The sequence below is a fragment of the Arachis hypogaea genome, chromosome 13, assembly GCF_003086295.3.
Source record: "Arachis hypogaea cultivar Tifrunner chromosome 13, arahy.Tifrunner.gnm2.J5K5, whole genome shotgun sequence".
In the NCBI taxonomy this organism is placed as follows: Eukaryota; Viridiplantae; Streptophyta; class Magnoliopsida; order Fabales; family Fabaceae; genus Arachis; species Arachis hypogaea.
This window is the reverse complement of record NC_092048.1, coordinates 62,103,854-62,112,177: the sequence shown is the minus strand read 5'-3', so window position 1 is coordinate 62,112,177 and position 8,324 is coordinate 62,103,854. Positions and strand designations below refer to the sequence as shown.

The window sequence follows — 8,324 nt, the reverse complement described above, 5'->3', positions numbered from 1 at the left end:
ATGGACTTTACTATGAGTTTGTGTGTTTTTCTGTAATTTCAGGTATTTTCTGGCTGAAATTGAGGGAGCTGGGCAAAAATCTGATTCGGCTGAAAAAGGACTGCTGATGCTGTTGGATTCTGACCTCTCTGCACTCGGAATGGAATTTCTGGAGCTACAGAAGTTCAAATGGCGCGCTTCCAATTGCATTGGAAAGTAGACATCCAGGGATTTCCAGCAGTATATAATAGTCCATATTTTGCTCAAGGATAGACGACGTAAACTGGCGTTCAACGCCAGTTTCATGTTGCAGCCTGGCGTCCAGCGCCAGAAACAAGTTACACGTTGGAGTTCAACGCCAGAAACAGGTTACAACCTGGCGTTGAACGCCCAAAACAGCCCATGCACGTGAGAAGCTTAAGTCTCAGCCCCAGCATACACCAAGTGGGCCCCAGAAGTGGATTTCTGCACCAGCTATCATAGTTTACTCATTTTCTGTAAACCTAGGTTACTAGTTTAGTATTTAAACAACTTTTAGAGATTTATTTTGTATCTCATGACATTTTAGATCAAAACTTTGTACCTTTTGACGGCATGAGTCTCTAAACTCCATTGTTGGGGGTGAGGAGCTCTGCTGTGTCTCGATGAACTAATGCAAGTATTTCTGTTTTCCATTCAAACATGTGTGTTCCTATCTAAGATATCCATTCGCACTTCAATATGAATGTGATTAACGTGACAATCATCATCATTCCTCCACGAATGCGTGCCTGAAAACCACTTACGTTCTGCTGTAGAATGAATGAATATCTCTTAGATCTCTTAATCGGAATCTTCGTGGTATAAGCTAGATTGATGGCAGCATTCAAGAGAATCCGGAAAGTCTAAACCTTGTCTGTGGTATTCCGAGTAGGATTCAGGGATTGAATGACTGTGACGAGCTTCAAACTCGCAAGTGCTGGGCGTAGTGACAGACGCAAAAGGATAGTAAATCCTATTCCGGTACGATTGAGAACCTGCAGATGATTAGCCGTGCGGTGACAGCGCACCTGGACCCTTTTCACTGGAAGGATGGATGGTAGCCATTGACAACGGTGATCCACCAACACATAGCTTGCCATAGGAGGAGATGCGTGCGTGAATCAAAAACAGAGGAAAGCAGAATTTTAGAAGACAAAGCATCTCCAAAACTCCAACATATTCTCCATCATCGCATACAAGTATAATTTGTGTTCTGCCCTTTTATTCCTTGCAATCAAATTTGATAAGTGAATTATTTTATTGTTTTCCTGACTAAGAGTTACAAGATAACCATAGATTGCTTCAAGCCAACAATCTCCGTGGGATCGACCCTTACTCACGTAAGGTATTACTTGGACGACCCAGTGCACTTGCTGGTTAGTTGTGCGAATTTGTGAAGAACTGTGATTTCCAATTTCGTGCACCATTTCTCCATTACAGAGAGTGGCATTAAGTTTATTCCTGACCCCAGGTCACACAGAGCCTTCTCAAAGGTCATGCTGCCTATTTTGCAAGGAATTAGGAATTTACCAGGATCCTGTTTCTTTTGAGGTAATTTCTGCCTATCCAATGCATTTAGTTCATTGGTGAGCAAAGGAGGTTCATCTTCCCAAGTCTCATTACCAAATAATTTGGCATTCAGCTTCATGATTGCACCAATGTACTTGGCAACTTTTTTTCAGTAATGTCTTCATTCTCTTCAGAAGAAGAGTACTCATCAGAGCTCAAGAAGGCCAGAAGGAGGTTCAATGGAATCTCTATGGTCTCTAGATGAGCCTCAGCTTCCTTTAGGTCCTCACTGAGCGTCCCAGGAGGTCTTCCTCATTGGGATTCACGTCCTCTCCCTCCCTTGTAGGTTCGGCCATGATGGTTAAATCTATGGCCTTGCACTCTCTTTTTGGATTCTCTTCTGTATTGCTTGGGAGAGTACTAGGAGGGATTTTAGTGACTCTTTTACTCAGCTGGCCCACTTGTGCCTCCAAATTTCTAATGGAGGATCTTGTTTCATTCATGAAACTCAAAGTGGCCTTAGATAGATTAGAGACTATATTTGCCAAGCTAGATGGATTCTGCTCAGAATTCTCTGTCTGTTGCTGAGTGGATGATGGAAAAAGTTTACTATTGTTAAACCTGTTTCTTCCACCATTATTAAAGCCTTGTTGAGGCTTTTGTTGATCCTTCCATGAGAAATTTGGATGATTTCTCCATGAGGGATTATAGGTGTTTCCATAGGGTTCACCCATGTAATTCACCTCTGCTATTGCAGGGTTCTCAAGATCATAAGCTTCTTCTTCAGAAGATGCCTCTTTAGTACTGTTGGATGATTCCTTCAATCCATTCAGACTCTTAGAGATCATATTGACTTGTTGAGTCAATATTTTATTCTAAGCCAATATGGCATTCAGAGTATCAATTTCAAGAACTCCTTTCCTCTGAGGCGTCTCATTACTCACAGGATCCCTTTCAGAAGTGTACATGAACTGGTTATTTGCAACAATGTCAATGAGTTCTTGAGCTTCTGCAGGTGTTTTCTTTAGGTGAATGGATCCACCTGCAGAATGGTCCAATGACATCTTTGATAATTCAGACAGACCATCATAGAATATATCCAGGATAGTCCATTCTGAAAGCATGTCAGAATGACACTTTTTGGTCAGTTCCTTGTATCTCTCCCAAGCTTTATAGAGGGATTCACCTTCCTTTTGTCTGAAGGTTTGAACATCCACTCTAAGCTTGCTAAGCTTTTGAGGAGGAAAGAACTTAGCTAAGAAAGTCGTGACCAGCTTATCCCAAGAGTTCAGACTGTCTTTAGGTTGAGAGTCCAACCATATTCTAGCTCTGTCTCTTACAGCAAATGGGAAAAGCATAAGCCTGTATATCTCGAGATCAACCCCATTGGTCTTAACAGTATCACAGATCTGCAAGAATTCAGTTAAGAACAGAAAGGGATCTTCGGATGGAAGTCCATAAAACTTGCAATTCTGTTGCATTAGAGAAACTAATTGAGGTTTCAGCTCAAAATTGTTTGCTCCAATGACAGGGATTGAGATGCTTCTTCCATGTAAATTGGAATTAGGTGCAGTAAAGTCACCAAGCATCTTCCTTGCATTTTTATTATTTTCGGCCATTCCTCCTTTTTCGAAAATTTCTGTCAGATTTTCTCCAGAGAGTTGTGCTTTAGCTTCCCTTAGCTTCCTCTTCAGAGTTCTTTTAGGTTCAGGATCAGCTTCAACAAGAATGTTCTTGTCCTTGTTCCTGCTCATATGAAAAAGAAGAGAACAGAAAATATGGAATCCTCTATGTTACAGTATAGAGATTCCTTTATGTGAGTGGAAGAAGATATGAATAGAAGAAGGAGAATCCAAACACAAGGGTGAGGAGTAGGTTCGAATTCTTAGATGAAAGAGGGGTGTTAGTAGATGAATAAATAAACAGAAGGAGGTGAGAGGGAGAGAATTTTGAAAAAAAAATAAATTAAAATAAAAAATATTTTTGTTTTTAATTTAAAATTAAAATTAGAATTCAAAAATTAAGAGAGGAAAATTGAATCAAATTAAATTAAATTTAAAAAAATTAGTTAATTTAAAAAGGAATTTTGAAAAAGAGGGAAAGGATTTTCAAAAATTAGAGAGAGAATTAGTTAGGTAGTTTTGAAAAAGATATGATTGAAACAAAAAGATAGGATTGGTTTGAAAAAGATTTGAAAATCAATTTTTGAAAAGATAAGAAGTTAGAAAAGATTTTGAAATTGATTTTGAAAAAGATATGATTGAAACTTAATTTGAAAAAGATTTGAAAAAGAAATTTGAAAAGATTTGAATTTTGAAATCAAAGTTGATTACTTGACTAACAAGAAACTAAAAAGATATGATTCTAGAGTTTAAAGATTGAACCTTTCTTATTAGGCAAGTAACAAACTTAAAAATTTTGAATCAATCACATTAATTGTTAATAAAGATTTTGAAAATCAATCATAAAGTTTTCGAAAATATGAAGGAAAAATTGAAAAAGATTTTATTTTTGAAAAAGATTTGAAAAAGATAGAATTTTTAAATTGAAAATTTGATTTGACTCATAAGAAACAACTAAATTTTAAAAACTTTTGAAAAAGTCAACTCAAATTTTCGAAAATTTATGAGTGAAAAAGGGAAAGATATTTTTTTTATTTTTGAATTTTAACAAGGAAAGAGAAAAACATCAAAAAGACTCAATGCATGAAAATTTTGGATCAAAACAAAGGAAACATGCAAGAACACTTTGAATGCAAAGATGAACACCAAGAACACTTTGAAGATCATGATGAACATCAAGTATGTATTTTTGAAAAAAATTTTAATAAAAGAAAACATGCAAGACACCAAACTTAGAAATTTTTAATATTTAGACACTAAGAATTCAAGAATGCATATGAAAAACAAGAAAAGACACAAAATAAGAAATTTTAAAGATCAAACAAGAAGACTTATCAAGAACAACTTGAAGATCATGAAGAACAAGAAAGAAACTCAATGCATGTGTTTTCGAAAAATTTTTAAGAAAAATAAAAGGATGCAATTGACACCAAACTTAAAAATTGACACAAGACTCAAATAAGAAACACAAAATTATTTTTGATTTTATGATTTTATTAATTTTTTTTTGGTTTTTTCGAAAATTATTTTGGGAAAAACGAAAAAGAAGAAATTTTTTTTATTATTTACGAAAAAAAGTAATAAAAAACTTAAAATTAAAATAAAATTACCTAATCTGAGCAACAAGATGAACCGTCAGTTGTCGAAACTCGAATAATCCCCGGCAACGGCGCCAAAAACTTGGTGCACGAAATTGTGATCATCAATAGCACCAAAAACTTGGTACGCACAATTGTAATCTCAACTCTATATCACAACTTCGCACAACTAACCAGCAAGTGCACTGGGTCGTCCAAGTAATAAACCTTACGTGAGTAAGGGTCGATCCCACGGAGATTGTCGACCTGAAGCAAGCTATGGTCACCTTGTAAATCTCAGTCAGGCGGATTCAAATGGGTATAGTAAATTGATAATAAAAACATAAATAAAATATAAACTGGGATAGAGATACTTATGTAATTCATTGGTGAGAATTTCAGATAAGCGTATAGAGATGCTTTCGTTCCTTCTGAACCTCTGCTTTCCTGCTGTCTTCATCCAATCATTCCTACTCCTTTCCATGGCAAGCTTTATGTAGGGCATCACCGTTGTCAATGGCTACATCCCATCCTCTCTGTGAAAATGGTCCAATGCACTGTCACTGCATGGCTAATCATCTGTCGGTTCTCGATCATACTGGAATAGGATTTACTATCCTTTTGCGTTTGTCACTACGCCCAGCACTCGCGAGTTTGAAGCTCGTCACAGCCATCCCTTCCCAGATCCTACTCGGAATACCACAGACAATGTTTAGACTTTCCGGATCTCAGAAATGGCCGTCCATGGGTTCTAACTTATACTATGAAGATTCTAATATCTCGGACTCGGTCCTCTGTATTAGATATCTAAGAGATATTTATTCTAGCTTGTTTGCATGTAGAAAAGAAGTGTTTGTCAAGCACGCGTTCATAAGTGAGAATGATGATGAGCGTCACATAATCATCACATTCATCATGTTCTTGGGTGCGAATGGATATCTTAGAATAGGAATAAGCTTGAATTGAATAGAAACACAATAGTACTTTGTATTAATTCATGAGGAACAGCAGAGCTCCACACCTTAATCTATGGTGTGTAAAAACTCTACCGTTGAAAATACATAAGTGATGAAGGTTCAGGCATGGCCGAATGGCCAGCCCCCAAACGTGATCTAAAGATGAAACTAAAGATGTAAATACAATAGTAAAAAGTCCTATTTATGCTAAACTAGTTACTAGGGTTTACAGAAATGAGTAAATGATGCAGAAATCCACTTTCGGAGCCCACTTGGTGTGTGCTTGGGCTGAGCATTGAGCTTTACACGTGTAGAGACTTCTCTTGGAGTTGAATGCCAGTTTGTTACCTGTTTCTGGCGTTTAACTCCACTTTGCAACCTGTTTCTGGCGTTTAACTCCAGAATACAGCATGGAACTGGCGTTGAATGCCAGTTTGCATCGTCTAAACTCTGGCAAAGTATGGACTATTATATATTGCTGGAAAGCCCTGGATGTCTACTTCCCAACGCAATTGAGAGTGAACCATTTGAAGTTCTGTAGCTCCAGAAAATCCACCTTGAGTGCAGGGAGGTCAGAATCCAACAGTATCTGCAGTCCTTCTTCAACCTCTGAATCTGATTTTTGCTCAAGTCCCTCAATTTCAGCCAGAAATTACCTGAAATCACAAAAAAATACACAAACTCATAGTAAAGTCCAAAAATATGAATTTTAATTAAAAACAAATAAAAATATACTAAAAACTAACTAAATCATACTAAAAATTATGTAAAAACAATGCCAAAAAGCGTATAAATTATCCGCTCATCAACAGCATCATGAGGGGAGAACATCAATGTTGGAAAAATGATAGCCAACAACATACACAAGGTGCTGAAAAGCACCAAGGATAGCACTAGGCATGCATTTTCCAGCATTATTCAGAGGCTGTGTGATGAGGCTAGGGTGGAAAAGATAATAGATGAAGTTTTGGTGGACCAAGACAAGCCCATAACCACCAAGAAGATGGCCGAAGTAATGGCTATTAACCTACTACAACAAAGGGCAAGAGGGCAAAGAGCTCATATTCAAGAGCCACAAGGGCCACCATAAGAAGGAGAAGCTAATGATCAACCACAATACCTACCACTTCCACCACCACCATATCCACAATTTTTTGAAGGTTTTAACTGGAAGCAAATGCAAGGAGACATCCACCAAATGTAAGGAGATATACACCACTTAAGATAGGATGTCAACCAACTCAGGGAGCAACAAAAATAATGGGACCAAGTACAAGAGAGCATGCAACAACTCCAAGGAAGCATGGAGTATATGAAGGAGTAGCAAGGCCACTTCAACTAGGAAGAGATGAAAAACAGCCTCAACACAATCATGGAGCAACAACGAATCCAACAAGAGAGTCTTGCTGAATTCAGAGCCTTTTTTGAGGCCAGAACTATAGCAAGAAGGCAATATGATTGCTATGCACAAGCAAAATTGAGCCACTTGTGTAATGCAGTGGCCAATATGAACCCCAATTATCCAACATACATGCAAAAGATGGAAGAACTCAGTGCAAGGCAGGAAGGAAATTACGGACAAACACAAAGAAAGTGAAAGGAATTACATGAGAAGGCTAGGATTCTGGAAGGCCAAGGACACCAAAGCACAGGAAGGATCATCCAAGAGAAAGAAAGATGGTGATGACTCATCCTCCAATGAAACCAATGATCCCTCATTATGCGTTCCCATGCTGCCATCAACTCTATGCCAAACAACAATCCATGAAAACCACAGAAATCAACCCTATTTTTTTCTTAAATTCCAAAAATCACCTTCCTTGTCAGCACAGAAAAACACAAGTCCAAAGGGGTCAAAACCAGAAAAAAACTTCCAACATGAAAAAATTACAAATTTAAGACCAATCCATAGAGAAAGCATACAAGGCACACCAAACAATGAGCAGAATCTTTAAAATCAGTGAGCAGCATCAAACAAAAGCACAAGCATCAAGATTTACCTTCCGAGTGTACAAGCAAAAGCAAGTTCCAGGTTTTACACGTCCAGCTCTGCCCCAGCACTGCCTTGCATTTTCTTGAGATATCCAATCTTCAACCATGCTAGAAAATTTCTATAACAACCACAAAACAATAATAGTAAAACAGATTTAAACAAATTCCGGCAACATTTCAGCAGCAATTTAGCATATTTTTCAAATTCACTCAATCAAATCAATATCCATATGAATACAATAACAGTTAAACAAAATTCACATATTCATCCATATGAAATAAGCAGCAATTATAGAAACCTTTATTCCAGCCTAAAGCATAAACTTCTTACGTTGTATTTCAACTTAAAGCCATAAAACAACTGACTCAATCATATAATTCATCATATGCATACTTTATCAATCCAGGGTTACAAAAGAAAATAGAAACTTCATTCAATATGCAAAAACAAGCAGTTATAAAATCAGGTAGAAATAGCACCAACAAACCATAGTACCGTACACTTAAACATTAAATTGTCTCATTATTTTGAATTAGATCTGTGATCTGATATTTAAACCAAGTAATATTCCATCAAACTTGTTTAAGAACTATCAGAATTGCTAAGCTGCTTTTTGTTACCATCATAATTCATAATTATCAAGATTTTCTTATAACTAGCACAGTTC

General features: G+C 37.0%; 1 non-coding gene across 1 annotated transcript; it reads left to right on the top strand.

Moving 5' to 3' along the window:
* The first annotated feature begins 2,631 nt into the window (after positions 1-2,631).
* On the top strand, positions 2,632-2,735 carry LOC112739258 (small nucleolar RNA R71). The gene has a single exon (XR_003170193.1). It is a non-coding gene; the product is annotated as a small nucleolar RNA R71 (small nucleolar RNA).
* The last annotated feature ends 5,589 nt before the right edge of the window (positions 2,736-8,324 follow it).